Raw genomic sequence first — 12,050 nt, forward strand, 5'->3', positions numbered from 1 at the left:
GGCGAAGCCAAGAAAGCGCTGAAGGGATTTCAACCCAACCAGCTGTGGCCACTCCAGAACAGCGGAGACCTTGGCAGGATCCATAGACAGGCCCGTGGTGGAAATTATGTACCCCAAGAAAGCGACAGATGTTACTTCAAAGATGCACTTTTCAAGCTTTGCGTATAAAGAGTTCTGCCTTAACTGATTCAAAACAAACCTCACATGGTTTCTATGTTCAGAGAGGTTGTTGGAGAAGATAAGGATATCATCTAGATAAACTAGAACAAATCTCCCCAACACCTCCCTGAATACCTCGTTAATGAGTTCCTGGAAAACGGCCAGAGCATTACATAGCCCGAAGGGCATCACCAGGTACTCATAATGCCCGTCTGGTGTATTAAAGGCCGTTTTCCACTCATCGCCCTTTCTTATGCGTATCAGATTGTACGCGCCCCGCAAATCTAGCTTAGAAAAGATCTTAGCATCTGTAATCTGTGTGAGCAAATTGTCTATCAGTGGCAGCAGATAGCGATTTTTTACTGTAATCTTGTTAAGACCGCGATAGTCGATGCAGGGTCGCAGGCCTCCGTCTTTCTTCTTAACAAAAAAGAAACCTGCTCCAGCAGGTGACCGGGACGGGCAAATGAAACCCTTGGCCAAATTTTCACGGATGTACTCCTGCATGGCCAATTTTTCTGGCCCTGACAGATTGTACAAATGACCCCGGGGGGGTACACAACCTGAACGGAGATCAATGGGACAATCGAAAGGGCGATGTGGGGGCACTTTGCCTGCTGCCTTGGGACAGAACACATCGGAAAATTCAGAGTACTGGTTTGGTACCCCTCCCACCTGAATTCTGGTTTGCCCTAAGGTCAACTTCCCCAAACACCGCTGAAAACAACGAGGTGACCAAGTGGTTAACTGACCCGTGGCCCAGTCTATTTGAGGTGAGTGGAGTTGCAACCACGGCATGCCTAGGATAATAGTGGAGGTAGACATATGCAATACAAAAAACGATAATTGTTCCCCATGCAGTACCCCTATGGTGACCTTCACCTCCGGAGTCTGTGACAGAGCACGATTCCGTTGCAGAGGGGAATCGTCTACTGCCGTGACCTGAATGGGCGGTCTCACAGGGGTGAGAGGAATACCCAACTCCTGAGCAAACTCAAAGTTCATAAAATTGGCCGCTGAGCCCGAATCAATAAAAGCCTCAGTGGCCACAGATTTATTCTCCCATGTAATTGTACAGGGGAGAAGCAATTTCTTTTCTTTAAGGGGTGAAAATGGTGTGCCTAGGGTGTCACCCCCCACTACTCCTAGGCAAACTCGTTTCCCGACTTGTTCGGGCAGTTTCGCACCCTATGCCCTGCTTCTGCACAGTATAGGCACAGTTGTTCCGTCATTCTCCGCCTTAGCTCCACCTGGGTCAATTTCGATCTATCAATCTGCATAGGTTCGGGTGGAGGCAAGGCCGGAGGGGATGAGACAGACGGAGATGGCATTACTAAGGGTGCAGCGGAGGGTGCCGCACAGGATGTCACCCTGACACGGTGACTGCCCCGAATCTGCCTCTGATGGCGTAATCGACGGTAGACTCGAATGGCCGATGTGATGGCCTCATCGACTGTCCTGGGCTCGGGCAAAGTTAACATTAGATCGGAGACCTCCTCCGACAACCCAGACAAGAAGTAATCCATCAGGGCAAAATTGTCAAATCTGGTGGTGACTGACCATCTGCGAAATTCTGCCGCGTACTCCTCGACTGAGCCTCTGCCTTGTCGCAAAAGTTTGAGCTTCCGCTCAGAGGTTGCCGCAAGGTCAGGGTCGTCGTATATGACTGCCATGGCCTTAAAAAATTCCTCTACCGAGGTCAGAGCTGTATCAGTGGGAGGCAGATTGTATGCCCAGGTCTGAGAGTCACCGGTTAACAATGTTTTAATAAAAATGACCCGTTGGGTCTCAGTCCCCGAGGATCGGGGTCTCAACTCGAAGTATGACAACACTCTACTCTTAAAATTCCGGAAGTCAGACTTGTGGCCGGAAAATGTATCTGGTACAGGCATCCGTATGTCATCACTAGGAGAGGATTGCACCGAATCAACTGACGTCTGAAGGGTTTGCACAGAGCCTGTTAGGGCATCAATTAAAGCTTTGTGCTGGCCCAGTGCTTGCTGGATAGTATCCACCGAAGTGGCAAGCACGGTCAGAGGGTCAGTGCGTGCGTCCATCTGTTTATTGGTCTGGCGTTCTGTAACGATCGGTGAAGCACAGAGAGGATCTGATTACCGGTGATCTGCAGTATCACTGGGAATACAGATGTATACCAGATTATAAGTGATCTTCAGTATCACCGATAATCCGATATACTAGCTAACCTCTGTTCACCTGAGTAGAGTGTAGTGTTTGGTGTGACAGTAACACTTTGAGAACTAGGCCTCAGTGCAGCAAGGAGTACTGCACAGATTCCTTCCGCAGACCTGAGCTCTCCAAGACGGGAGGAGTCAGACTGACAGTAGGAAGGATGTCTGAAAGTAACCCTCAGGAGGAAGGGTCGCTAACAGAGTGAGGAACCGCCTCTAACAGTAAGGTCGGTTCTCGAGGTCGGACAAGCCAGGTCGTACACACACAGACAGATACAGTACAGGATCAGAAGACAAAGGCGGAGTCTAAGTACAGGCAGGGTTCGGCAACGGGGTATCAGATATATCGAGGTACAGAATCAGGAGGCCGAGGCGGAGTCTAGGAAAGAGCCGGGGTTCGGCAACAGAGTATCAGAAATATCGAGGTACAAGATCAGAGTTCAGGAGGGTAGTCAAGGCAGGCAAAGGTCATAACAGATAATCACAATCAAACTAGTACTTTAGCTATCAACAGAATCTAGCTAAGTGTAGGATTACAGCTCCAGCTGGTCCCGGCACACTTGTGGATCTGACTACGGATCTGGGTGCTCCCACATATGTGATCCCAACGCCAGACAAAGAGCAAGTGAACAGCCAGCAGTATATATACACAAGGACCTTTCCAGGACCTCCCTAATTGCTGGACCAATGAGAGTTGTGGAAAATGTCAGCTGACCCGCCTGGTCAGCTGACTCACTTCTGGCTGTTATTTAAACTCAGCCTCTGTGCGTGCGCGCGTGTCACTCTGAGCCTTGGTGGACTATCAGTCCCAGCCACACCAGTACTGTCTTGCAATGTATCTTGTGAACCGCTTGCGGGGCCGCCTCCAATGCGGATTCCGCCGTTCTCAATGCGGATTCCGCCGTTTCCAATGCGGAATCCGCCGCTCTGCCTAAGCGGCATGCGGCGGTTTTTCCGCGTTGTGACGCCCTGCTGGACGCGGAAACAGCCGCCTCACTATGAGAGATGGCGGCTTTTCCGCGTTTCCTCACAAATACCAAGAAAATTAGACCTTTGTGTTTTAATATGCTATTTCTATATGCTATGTATCTGGCTAACTGAAAGTAGCAGTAGCCGATTGCTGATGCAGCGCCAACCACCTAAGTCGGCTGCCCCTGGTGCAACCCTTCCATTGCATGGCAAATGCTGCTATCAGGCTCTAGTCCTGCCTCTCTGAACCAGGCCTGGTCAAGACCAAGGGAAAAATCATGGTTGCACACAAGAGAGGGCAGTGTGAGTGGATTACCCAACAATGCCCTGATAAAGTCCATCCATACTATGAGGCTTGGTTTTATTAAGTGGTGTGTGCAGGACCTAACCAGAATGTCTAATACCTTTAAGTTCCAGGAGAGTGCTGCGTCATCATCTTTTAATGAATGTAACTCTATTGCAACCCAGCTGTTGACCATATCCCACTCTCTCTACCCCGTTTATCTCCGCGATTTAAGTGTGCTGCACCGCATGTACACCTAATCTTCTTATCCTAATTGTGGTGCTGTATGCAATTCTTGCTCTTTTCTTTTTCCAAATAAAGCCAACAAAAAGGTCTTTCCAAACTTTAAACCAATAGGACGGAATGATGATGGGTACATTTTGAAACAGGAACAAAATTCTTGGTAGTATCATCATCTTAATAACTGCAATTCTGCCGATACTATTAAAGCAATGTTGATCCCAACTATGTGGCAGCGGAGGCAGAAAACAAAAGAAACCGGCACTGCTGAAAGCTGTATTTAATGAAAGTTCATTGATTGTAGTGCATACAAATACATGCAATAAAACAGGCAACTTGCACTGCAAAATGTAAAAGGAGGGTGTACAAAAATAGGTGGGATACCTTGTGGTGCGGTGGGTGCCGGGTGGATTTAAACCTGACGGCCGTTTCGCGCACGTCTGCGCATCTATGGAGGCAGCCTCTGCCACTCAGTATACCTTATCACACCAGAGCACGATTGGCTGAAAGTGGGACACTAGACTGCCACGGATCACTTGCTCTAGTCGTGGTGCCAACCCGCTGTTTTCTACCACTGTTGTTGATCCCAACTATCCAAGGTTTCCTTGCAGCTAGAGATGTCACGAACATATAATTTTCTGTTCATGAATGGCAAGCGAGAACTTCCGCAAAATGTTTGCGAACAGGGGATTCTGGCGAACTGCCGTAGACTTCAATGGGCAGCGAAATTTAAAACCTACAAAGACTGTTTCTTTCTGGCCACAAAAGTGATAAAAAAAGTTGTTTCAAGGGGTCTAACACTTGCATAGGGGCATGCCAGAGGGGGGTGCATGCCAAAAGTCTCACCAAAAATTACGGAGTTGACGCAAAGTCAGGTTTTAAACTCTAATGGGCAGAAATCACATTATGCACAGCTCTGGGTGTCAGTGGGCTGTGGAGTGCCTCACACAGAGAGATACAATAGTACTATCAGAATACAATGAAATTGGAGTAGTTCTGTGCCTGCAACTTAATGAGGCAACAGCAGTAGTGTGCAAACAGCCCTAGGTGTCAGTGGGCTGTGGAGTGTCACACACACACACACACAAAAAAAAAACACAGAAGACCGATGTGCTAAGCCTCAAAAGGGCTGTTTGGAGTGATTTCACAGCAAGTAAGGAACAAGAACACAGGCCTAGCTAATACTTTCCCTACCTACCTGCAGCAAGTCTGACTCTGCTCTCACTAACAGTCAGCAGCCAGCAGAGAACTGATCCAATATGGCCACCGCAACTGCTTTATGATAAGGGGTTGGGGAGTCCAGGAAGGGGTACTAGCTGATTGGCTGCCATGTGTTTGCTGACTGAGGTAAGGGGTCAAAGTTTAGCTCCATGACGATGTATAGGGGGCGAATCAAACACGCCAAATGTTTGCCGTGAATGCGAACAGCCGATGTTCGCAGAATATTGCTCGCCGGTGAACAGTTCAGGTATCTCTACTTGCAGCCTGCCATAATTGGGCCAATAATTGAGAGAGTGCAATTTTATGGAATTAGTACTTTTGCCTCTGATAGACTGGATGCGTCCAGTTTTTTGACAGGAGACTGCCTTAATAGTTGTGGAAAGCTCATTTTATTTCGATTCAATAATTTTTATTTTTTATAATTTTTAAGCTTTGAACTAGCGCATGTCTTTGTTTTGGGCCCAACATTTTCTCTTTCCATGTAATAGTCATTCACTGCAGTGAATTGTAAGTGTGTGGGCATTGCATGCATGTTAATTATAGACGGTTTACAAAGGGTTAAGGACCCAGGAGACACATGTTGCTTGTTGTTTTAACAATAAAGAAGTTCTAATACTTTGCAAATAGCGCTGTGGACTCAAATAATTTAGATTGTCTTATAAGGGTATCCAGCAGATCCCTTGTATGATCAATGACAACCGGAAACTATCTAGGTTATATAAGATTTTTACAAATATTTCAATGGTACTGTAACATCCGCACTAACATATAGACACATCCATACACATACACACTTCCTATAAACACATATAAAGAAATGAGACTTCAAATAAATTAAAACGTCAACAGGCTGCAGATTAAGAAAAAGAGGGTACCAAATAGGTGACAAGACCCTATTAACACTTTTCATACCTGTATGTGTATTAAACTTACTAAGCAAGATGTGATACAGGTTCATTTCATACAGCTAATATTTTAAAATAATATAACAATATTTACTAGTACTACAGCTTCAAGTTCAGCCTACTTTTGAAGATTTGCATACAGGATGTAACTATGAATATGAATAAAAACGCTGAATAGAGATCCTCAAATAGTAATATAAATAAAATTGAAAGGTCTAGCAATATTGTGAAATACAGTATAATAATATTGTATCCGAGTTTCAAAGGCAAAATTATTTTGTATCCATTTCAAGTAAGCAGAAACCTAGCCATTTAATGAAGCTCTGTTTGGAATTGAATTTTTAAATTTATAAATATCCACCACATATAATAACAGCCTAGAAAGAAATGCCTGTGAATGTACTGTAAAATAAAACCAGAACTTGCAATAATAAAGTGTAGCTGCAGAGGGAGACAAAGGGTAAAAAAAAACTTGTTAAATGAATGAAAAGACAGTCATAAATAAAGCAAGACCTAAAAATAGGTTGCAGTGTTCATTTTTATAGATTGCATAAGGTTAAGATGGAACTCCAAATAAAATGCGTTTATTTCCATATATAACCTTGTTCAACTATTTTCAAACGTTGCATTTCTGAAACATTGTTAATGAAAAAAGAAAATGTATGTTCTCTTGCTAATGGAAACATTTAACCCCTGATTTCAGAATCTGAGTACAAAATTGCAAGCTAAGTATCCTTGTCAAACCTCTGTTGTTTAACCCATTAATAACAGTTCCTTCTTTAGTATAGCCTGTCTCTAATGTTCCTCAATGTGAAATTGCAAAGAGTTTTAAGGCTGGTTCACAGTGGGACATTGCGTTGTTGTGATGTGACGTCGCAACGCAGAATTATAAAATGCAACGCAAAAAAGGTGGTAGAACACATTAATGCTGCGTTACTGTCGCATACAATAGATATAGTGGAGCATAGAGGGAATGAAAAGTATGCTTTCCTGTATCTGTTAACGTCTGCGTTTAGAGGTAACACATTGTAGCAGTGCGTTACCATAATGCAATTGCAGATAAAGAGTTGCACACCATCCAGTATTGCAAGGTGCTGGACCAAACGATCCTCAAGGCAATAAATCCAAAGAAGATACAAAATATACCCTAGGAGATAACTCTGGGAATAACCTAGCCGTAGATTTAATCATGCGCAGTACATAATATAATTAAAAAAGTCAGAAAATCTAGAGGACTGTTAGCATACAAGGGGCAAGGCCGTAAGCCAATAAGGGATGGCTGTGTTGTATGGGGTTCTTAGGAGGCAATTCATGAAAAATAGATATAATCGTGTAGTACAAATTACTACATGGGCTCAGGCACACTTCTAAAAATCACATATATACAGTATAAATAAATATGTGTGTGTGTGTGTGTGTGTGTGGGTGTGTCCCAGAAAGCCCTCATGTGCAGTTTTGCATATGACTGCAGAACGCCAGTAACCGTTTAGCAGCATTAACATGAACCCCCCTCCCATCCCTGGTCCCCTTAACTCATAGGTGAAGAGTATGATATTACATTACTACAATAAAAAGAGTTTGAAAACCTTGTAAATAGATACATTTTTGTTAATTGATTTATGGAAATGGCCTTTACTTTCCAGAATATATATATAAATTGCCCCCAGTCACCATTAGGGGAGAGGTGGTGCTTTGAAAGAGACTTCCAGATTCCTCCTTGTCCTTGACATTGACAAGGGTGCTTTGAAAGGCGGAAAGGTTTCTGCTTCCCTCTTGCAGAGCATGCCCATGTCGAGGACTCTGTAGGCTGGTATTTATTCAGGTGGCCCACACTGGCCACCTCTGTTTGAATGGGGAGAAAGAGTTAAAGTGGACCTGAAGATAGAAAAAAAAATTGGATGACCATTGGAATGTATATGAGGATATGCATGGCCAGGGCCAGTGGATGTCGACTTACAAGTTGTGATGAATGAAAGTGAACTGCGGTGGGGGAATGGACGATCGTTTGTGAAACGCCGTAGGCACAGAACGCTGGCAGGATCCCCAGGAAAGTGAAACTCTCTTTTTTTTATCTTTAGGTCCGTTTCAAAAATGGCTCAAGGGGGATGGGGAAGCATGCTGATTTTCTTTTCGTATCTTAAAAAAAGTAAAACGAAATTATAAAGATGCTTTGGTGCAAAAAGGACATCATTCTGAGCTAAGCAATTCCTCTTATCTGGGTGCAGCAGGTAAAAACATTTACAGCCATCTGCCCATGTTTGATGGTAAAGAACACCTTTCAAATAAAAGATCACTAAATCAAGAGAAAAGACTGTCGGGATAATAAAAATAGACATTAATGACATGAATTTAACCTGGAAATTTTCACAGTGAACTTTTTTTAATTGAAATATACTATACTGTATATACAGTATATATATATATATATATATATATATATATATATATATATATATATATATATATATGTATATAAAATCCGAGGGATAAGCAGCACAGAACAAATGATATGCAATACTATGCACAGCATGCACGCAGCGCTGGGATCTCCAGTGCTGCGTGCATGCTTTGCATACTATTGCATATAATTTGGTTTGTGCTGCTCATCCCTCGGCATAGGCCTGGTTGACCTTATTGTTTGCCAATGGAACCAGCCGTACAGTTCCGTGGTCCGCTCCGCTGAGCAGACAAAAATTGCTGCTGGACCCAATTTCCCGCACCGTTTCACTCAGCGGAACGGAAACGGAAGGTTTTGCAGCATATAGGAACCAATGAAAATCGCTGGCTGTAAAACGGATCGTTTTCACTGGATCCAGATGGCCAGATCCATATGTCGGGTTCCGTAAAAAAAATGCTAATGTAAACTGGGCCTTATATTATTTTTCCCTGTGAGCATGCATAACCACACCCACTTCTAGCCCAGTTAAGCATATAAATGAGTGGAGCTCAGAGTTCAGTCAGTAGCTAGTAAGCAGGTGAGGTGTTCTTAATGTCCTTTTTCCCATTTAGTTGACTCTTGGGCTTTTACATTAGATCCCACTAGAACGCTAATAAAAACTATCATTATTGCATGGTTAGAGTAGGACTCACCAGATTGGGGACACTTTGGCGCAGTTGGTGAGCTTAAACGTGTTAAAGCGTAACCAAGAGCCCCTGTCACTGTTTTCCTTTTGTGTGCTGCAGCCCCTCTGTGCATATATATATAGTCTGGATTCTGCTTGAAGGTATTTTAGACCATTCCTCTTTACAAAACATCTCTAGTTCATTCAGGTTTGATGGCTTCCGAGCATGGATAGCTCTCTTTCACTCACACCACAGATTTTCAATTATATTCAGGTCTGTGGACTGAGATGGCAATTCCAGAAAGTTGTACTTGTTCCTCTGCATGAATGCCTTGGTGGATTTTGAGCAGTATTTAGGGTCATTGTCGTGTTGAAAGATCCAGTCCCGGCGCAGCTTCAGCTTTGTCACTGATTCCTGGACATTGGTCTCCAGAATCTGCTGATACTGAGTTGAATCCATGCGTCCCTCAACTTTGACAAGATTCCCAGCCCCTGCACTGGCCACACAGCCCCACTGCATGATGGAACCACCACCATATTTTACTGTAGGTAGCATGTGTTTTTCTTGGAATGAGGTGTTATTTTTCCTCCATGCATAACACCCCTTGTTATGCCCAAATAACTCCATTTTAGTTTCATCAGTCCACAGCAACTTATTCCAAAATGAAGCTGGCTTGTCCAAATGTGCTTTAGCATACCTCTGCTCTGTTTGTGCTCTGGGCGGAGAAAAGGCTTCCTCTGCACCACTCTCGCATACAGCATCTCATTGTGTAAAGTGCACTGAATGGTTGAACGATGCACAATGACTCCATCTGCCAATTTAAATTCCAATAATTAGTTCTAAAGGTTTTGAAATCAATAAAATGTCAACAGTGCCCACATTTATGCACCTGCCTAATTTTATTTAAACAATTATTGCGCACTTTCTGTAAATTCTATAAACTTCATTTCACTTCTCAAATATCACTGTGTGTGTCTCCTATATCATATATTTAACTGACATTTTGTATTGTAACAGCCAACGATTTTTACAGGAAAATCATGACGATTAACAAGGTTGCCCACACTTTTGCATCCCACAGTATATATATATATATATATATATATATATATATATATATATATATATGTATATATATATATATATATATATATATATATATAGTGGTGTGAAAAACTATTTGCCCCCTTCCTGATTTCTTATTCTTTTGCATGTTTGTCACACTTAAATGTTTCTGCTCATCAAAAACCGTTAACTATTAGTCAAAGATAACATAATTGAACACAAAATGCAGTTTTAAATGATGGTTTTTATTATTTAGTGAGAAAAAAAATTCCAAATCTACATGGCCCTGTGTGAAAAAAGTGATTGCCCCCCTTGTTAAAAAATAACTTAACTGTGGTTTATCACACCTGAGTTCAATTTCTGTAGTCACCCCCAGGCCTGATTACTGCCACACCTGTTTCAAGCAAGAAATCACTCAAATAGGAGCTATCTGACACAGAGAAGTAGACCAAAAGCACCTCAAAAGCTAGACATCATGCCAAGATCCAAAGAAATTCAGGAACAAATGAGAACAAAAGTACTGTAATTGAGATCTATCAGTCTGGTAAAGGTTATAAAGCCATTTCTAAAGCTTTGGGACTCCAGCGAACCACAGTGAGAGCCATTATCCACAAATGGCAAAAACATGGAACAGTGATGAACCTTCCCAGGAGTGGCCGACCGACCGAAATTACCCCAAGAGCGCAGAGAAAACTCATCCGAGAGGCCACAAAAGACCCCAGGACAACATCTAAAGAACTGCAGGCCTCACTTGCCTCGATTAAGGTCAGTGTTCACGACTCCACCATAAGAAAGAGACTGGGCAAAAACGGCCTGCATGGCGGATCTCCAAGGCGCAAACCACTTTTAAGCAAAAAGAATATTAAGGCTCGTCTCAATTTTGCTAAAAAAAAACATCTCAATGGTTGCCAAGACTTTTGGGAAAATACCTTGTGGACCGACGAGACAAAAGTTGAACTTTTTGGAAGGTGCGTGTCCCGTTACATCTGGCGTAGAAGTAACACAGCATTTCAGCAAAAGAACATCATACCAACAGTAAAATATGGTGGTGGTAGTGTGATGGTCAGGGGTTGTTTTTCTGCTTCAGGACCTGGAAGGCTTGGTGCGATGGATGGAACCATGAATTCTACAGTCTACCAAAAAATCCTGAAGGAGAATGTCTGGCCATCTGTTCGTCAACTCAAGCTGAAGCGATCTTGGGTGCTGCAGCAGGACAATGACCCAAAACACACCAGCAAATCCACCTCTGAATGGCTGAAGAAAAACCAAATGAAGACTTTGAAGTGGCCTAGTCAAAGTCCTGACCTGAATCCTATTGAGATGTTGTGGCATGACCTTAAAAAGGCGGTTCATGCTAGAAAACCCTCAAATAAAGCTGAATTACAACAATTCTGCAAAGATGAGTGGGCCAAAATTCCTCCAGAGCGCTGTAAAAGACTTGTTGCAAGTTTTCGCAAACGCTTGATTGCAGTTATTGCTGCTAAGGGTGGCCCAACCAGTTATTAGGTTCAGGGGGCAATTTCTTTTTCACACAGGGCCATGTAGGTTTTGAGTTTTTTTTCTCACTAAATAATAAAAACCATCATTTAAAACTGCATTTTATGTTCAATTATGTTATCTTTGACTAATCGTTAACGGTTTTTGATGAGCAGAAACATTTAAGTGTGACAAACAGGCAAAAGAATAAGAAATCAGGAAGAGGGCAAATAGTTTTTCACACCACTGTATATATATATATATATATATATATATATATATATATATATATATATATATATATATATATATATATATATATATATATATACGTATATATATATATATATATATATATATATATATACAGTGTATATATATATATATATAGTGAGCCCTCATTGCTAGCCATAATTGTAACTGAATCAATCCCCCTAGTCAGGTAACTGTGTTCTTTCAAGCTACAGGGTAAAACTGTAG

Source organism: Hyperolius riggenbachi, chromosome 3 (genome assembly GCF_040937935.1).
Source record: "Hyperolius riggenbachi isolate aHypRig1 chromosome 3, aHypRig1.pri, whole genome shotgun sequence".
NCBI classification, from domain to species: Eukaryota; Metazoa; Chordata; class Amphibia; order Anura; family Hyperoliidae; genus Hyperolius; species Hyperolius riggenbachi.